General features: G+C 34.5%; 1 pseudogene across 1 annotated transcript; it reads left to right on the forward strand.

Annotated features, from left to right (window-relative positions):
- Positions 1 to 1,796: 1,796 nt before the first annotated feature.
- On the forward strand, positions 1,797 to 5,227 carry LOC143605540 (uncharacterized; annotated as a pseudogene). The gene is made up of 7 exons (XR_013148561.1): positions 1,797 to 1,961; positions 2,192 to 2,263; positions 2,852 to 2,913; positions 3,001 to 3,121; positions 3,727 to 3,813; positions 3,907 to 3,996; positions 4,773 to 5,227. The product of XR_013148561.1 is annotated as an uncharacterized LOC143605540 (transcript).
- Positions 5,228 to 5,835: the final 608 nt, after the last annotated feature.

The raw sequence follows: 5,835 nt of genomic DNA on the forward strand, positions 1-5,835 counted from the left end.
ACCACCCTCCGGCGTGAGAATCAGACTAGATTGCTCTGAATATAAGTGTATATTAAGAGATTGCTAGATAAGAATGAGATATCAGATGATGTCCTTACCATTCCAATGTGTTGGAGTATTTATAGCCGAAGGTAGGTTTCTTAGAAGGTACAGCCGGCTGAATAGTATTCCTGTTCTACCAACAGTGGACTATGCACAGGCCATGCTGGTTGGTGGATAGATTACGGCCGACAGTAACAAGGTCGGCTATATACTGTTCCTTTACTACCGGCTATGCACTGTTCCACCAACTGTAGGCTGCGCACGTCCCATAGTAAGGGTTGGTGAATAGGCAGCGGCTAATAGTGACAAACAGTACTAGAGGGTGTACTTCACAATTGGGAGGCTTTTCCTACGGGTACAGCTGGCGTACTGCGCGTAAGGTTTTCTCTGAGCATGGTAGGTCCTGCGGGAGCAGTTGGTCGTTGCGCAGACGTCCCTATTCAAGGTGAGTCTTGCGGGTCCAACTGGGCTCTGCTGGGACCTACCTCTTCACCCATTAGCCCATTTATACACCTCTACAGGTAGATATGTTTTGTATGTATAACTACAATGCTTAAGTAGTTAAGTATGCATATATTTTTGTTAGTATGCATATACTCTTCTAAAATTTCATATAACAGAACGTCAACACATATTGTTTTAGAATTTTATGAACATATATGTATAGAGTATGCTTTTTAAGAATTTTTATTTTATCTATTTACAAACTTTTTTCTATTGGAATCATACATAGTTATTAAGTACATGTACGTGTAAATGAATAATTTGCAAAAGCTTATTAGTTTAAATAAAATTGGTCCAACCCAAAATATTGATGCGGAATCTTATATTTTAGTTGTTTTGTAATACCAATTTTTTGAATTATGATTTTTTAATTATTTTTCTTGAAATCTTATCGAGGATCTTTTTTATTTTTTGTCACCCTTGGCATATTAACATTTTCCACAAACTAATATATACGTATTAAATTAATACAAAACTCGGTTAAAAAATAAAACAAATACTTAGAAACATATAATTACAAAATAATTAAAAACAAAAACCTAAAATAACTCGCGTAACACCCGGGCTAAAAGCTAGTATATATATATATATATGTATAAAGGGCGCCCTTGGGGCATGAAATAGCGGAACATTATTGGTTGGGGCTTCGATACCCTCAGTGCTTACATAGCGCTGATGTGACACTGTGGAGGGGCTTCGAAGCCCCCCACCATAGAGGATAATCTAATGTATCCACTAGCATATAACCGGTAGAGTTTCACCCATAATGTATTCACCAACATGTAACCGGATGAGTTTCACCATGATAAGTAGGTCACTTTTATTCCGAAAAAAAAATGTAAATATTAAATTTAAATCAAAGCAGAATTATAAGAAAGCATACAAATGATAAATAATGGATAAACATGAAAAACAAAAAATAAGAAGAAAGAAATATTATATGAAAATGGATAAACATAAAAGACAGTTTTGGGAAACAAGTGAGAGATAAATAACAAAAACCATAATGGAAGTTGAATACTAAATGATATAATTATACTAGGGTGGTCAAAAGAGCGCGCAACTGGTCGGTTTGTATATTATTATTCAAAAATGTCAAATTAATATCTTGATTTTTGGCACCATAGTTTTCGTCTACAATATCCAGCTCACAACTTCACCTGCCAACAACTCATCTTTCCCAATTAACCTACCTTCAATCTGTAGGTTTTCATTCCCAATTGCCTTGATTAAGGAATAATACGTTGTTATGCAGATGGAAGACCACATAAGTTTACCTGTTGATAAAGATGAAGACTTTGATGTTTCTGGTGAACATCAAAAACCATTGGTTCAATCAATCGAATGCCGAATATGCCAGGATGAAGATGTCATAAAACCTTGACGCTCCTTGTGCTTGCAGAGGCAGCCTCAAGGCAATTTTCATGTTATTTTTGTCTGTGTGTGTGTGTAGTTTAGTATAAACGGGTTCGGTTCAATTTTGGGTCGAACCCACAAACACGTTTAGCTAAACGGGTCAGTATTGTGAGCTCACCCGTTTATACATTTCAGGACTTGTTTTTCGGGCAGTTGATGGTTCTTCAGATATTCATGTGTGTGTGGGAATTTATGGTTGTAATACTACTGAAGTAGTCATATTTTGCAGTTTGCTCACAGGAAATGTGTGCAGAGATGGTGCAATGAAAAAAGAGACATAATTTGTGAAATTTGTCATCAGGTATTTCAATGCCTATTTTTTTTAATCTTTATATATGTTAACCATAGGTTTTAAAATCCATTACAACAAATAATATTAACTAGAATGGAAACTCGTGTATTACACGGGTTGAATAGAGGAAACCCATGTTTTAAATTGAAATCGGTTTTCTTTAGTTTTGCCAGTTGTAAGGTATAGATATAGATATATAAGTATGTGGCTTATCTTTGAATTTCAGATATCTTTCCTTTCTATGTAATTAACAAATATGTAGGCAATAAAACATGTATAATATGTTCTAAACAAGAAAATGTCTAGGACTGTAGAGTATTGTATACAAATGTGTTTATTTACTTTATTTTGGAATTGTAAGTTTATAACAATCAAAACCAAGGAAACAATGATTAAATTACAGAGGAAAATAAAGAAATGATGATTTGATTGTAGAGGAAAGAAAAACCGACTAGAAAAAATGTTCGGGAAATAACAATTTAGGGGTCCTAGAATTGTGCCACGTGACACCATATTTACTTATTTATTAAGTATAAAGATAAAGATGTAATCCGACAAATAAATTGCTAACTTCTTGTAAAAATCTTTATTCTCCAGCCTTACAAGCCCGATTACACTGCTCCCCCACCTCAATCTAATGACACCCTCATCAATATCAGGCATGCTATTCTATTATTATTATTATTATTATTATCATCATCATTTCAAACTACTTGAGATCATCAATTTGATTAGCCAAACTGCAGTGGAAATTTAGCATTTAATGATCCTCGAGTCTCCGTCACGCCAGCTGCTGAGTCAGACTATGATGAATTTGGAGACAACAATGCCAATGGTTCTTCCTTTTATCGCCCAGCTGCTTTCATGGTAAGCCATCGGGTTTTTGGTTTTACCATTTGGGCTTGATTCTCGGGCCTAAAAAGAAATTGACCCAAAATAATGAATTTGGGCCTAAATTGTTTTGTAGGTTAATGATTGATTGATTTATTATTAAACATCATATTTCGGTTACACTATTTATTAAATTTTATAAATTAGTTAAGATTCAAAATTACAAGTGAAAATCCACACATTAAAAACCAAAACTGAACCGAAAGTTCGGTTTTACGAAAACATGAAAACAAATCGTTAGTTTTTTGTTTGGGCTCGGTTATTTTGGGTTTTTGGCTAGGGATGGGTTTCATGCACACTCCTAGTTTAGTATATACAGGTTCTGTTCAGCTTTGTGGCGAACCCACAAACACGCTTAGCTAAACGGGTCATGTTCGGGTCGGCATGGCGAGTTCGTGAGTTGACCTGTTTACTTCATATACCTCATGTTAAACAAGTTGTGTTCATGTCAACCGGTGAAAACTAGTTTTGTGTTAGGGTCGAGCCACCAACCTATGAACATGGCCCGTTTAACGCCTCTAGGTTTAAGTAGTCATCCAGAATCTTTACATGCGTAACTGATATACGTTTTTTTTGGTTAGTTGATGGTTCTTCTGATATTGAGGCATGCTCTTATTATTGGAGACGATGATTATGATGCTGCTGATGATCCTACAATCTATTTTGCTGTAAGTGAAATTAATTGCAACCATATTATTACAAGCCCAATAAAGCATATTTATACATGATTGCTTTAAGGAATGCAATTATGTTATTTACAGCTTTTTCTGCTTCGGGCCGCTGGGTTTCTGCTACCTTGCTACATAATGCTCTGGTTAATCAGTATGGTGCAACGCTGCAGGGAATCACAGGTAGAATACAATGTTATTTGTTAGTTAATGCATTCGTATTTTGTTTTTACTTATGTTAAAGGTGGAAATTGCAATTTGCAACACGTGTATGCAAAAGAGGGTGGTTTGGGCTGCATTTTATTGATAACACATCAAATACAAAAGTTAGCTATATAGGAGTCAATTGCAACCCATGTGCGATTTGGGTTGCATATTGTCGATAACGGGTCAAATACAAAAGTTAGCTATAAGAGAGGGTCAATGTGGGTAGAATTTTACTAATAACGAGTCAACAGGTCAAATAAAAAAAATTCTATAAAGTTGGAAATTGCAACCCATGTGTACAAAAGAGGGTCGATTTGGGTTCCATTTTTATTGGTAGCGGGTTAAGCGCGTAAAATATAGATAGTAGTTAGCTATAAAGGGAACATTCTAATGTGTTTTAAGTTGTCAAAAAAGCTATTCAAATGCTTTCCTCAAATCATTCTATTTAGAAATGACATTATCTTCTTAATAATATAGTTGTTTGTGATCATATTTAATATAATCAATATTTATAAATTCAATAATTTGAAAAAACTGTTTTGTGGGTCAACCCAATCGTTTCTAAACTTATGAAGTAATCCATTTTAAGGTGAACCCATTTGGCCCATTACCTGGCCCACCCATTAATTATGATATTATCTTAACGATATAGTTTTTTTGGTCATATTTAATACACTAGTCCTTTTATAAAATTCTTGAACCAATGTGGGTCAACCCATTTTTACCTGACCTTACCACCCTTTTCACAACAGGAAGATGAAGATGAAACACTGGCGGCCGCCAATGTTCCATTCATGAATCATGAAGAACAACAAAGAGGGTCACATGTCACCATTGAACCAGGACCCACGACTCCAACACCTACATACACTCCGCCAATAAACCCGACCCATGATACACTTCAATAGCATAGTTATTTGTATATTTGTATCTAGTAATTTTTTATGTTACATCCCGCGTGTGAGGTGTGTTTTCAGGCTGCCAAAAAGCGAGTTCTTTTCGTGTATCGAGTTTGAGTCTATATGTTTTTGTTTATATAATTGTAAATGTGAGGTAAATGGGACCCACATTGTAATGGTTTGAAAGTGCAAAACAAATAGTTATAGGGAAAGAAAGAAAAGCATAAATAAAGAAAGGATGAGAGGTTTATGAATTGAATGCATGGATTGGAATACTAAAGTTGATAAAGCAAATTCTTGGTTGTTAGATGTTTCTATTCTATCCGTAACCAACTTTTTCTTTATCTGGCTTTCTTGCATATGTAACAATCTCCAATAGCTTTTTTTTTTCTCACATAATTTAAATTTTTGTTACATTCTCAACAAATTATTATCAAAATAAATGTTATATAATCATAAATTATTACTTAAATTCAACAAAGTTTATAATTTGTTTTGTAATTAAGCATCAGAGATGTCATCCACAACTTACAATTGGTGTTTGGATTTGATGATCTTATTATTTCCTTTTGGAGTACAACTTTTTTGATAATTAGACCTTTATGATGACTTAAGTATTTACATGTCGAATAATAAACTTACGAACGTAACCTATGTTGTTTAGTATTTAATTATTTGGTTGTTACAACTTCAAATGACCGATGTGAATACATTATCCTCTACAAGCCGTTTTGTCCGAGAACGCAAAAAACTGTGTGCGCGACACCCTTTCATTACCTTGCAAGGAAGTTGAGATCAAGATTAAAGATTGAAGATGGGATAATAAGATAAGAGCATTCTCATCTCATCCCCTATAATTATGTGTGGGGAGTTTGCAAATTATAGGGTGGGGTTATGAGTGATTGTGAGTGTAACT

The sequence above is a fragment of the Bidens hawaiensis genome, unplaced genomic scaffold, assembly GCF_021521415.1.
Source record: "Bidens hawaiensis isolate Kalapana, Puna unplaced genomic scaffold, B.hawaiensis_p1.1 tig00070089_1, whole genome shotgun sequence".
NCBI lineage: Eukaryota > Viridiplantae > Streptophyta > Magnoliopsida > Asterales > Asteraceae > Bidens > Bidens hawaiensis.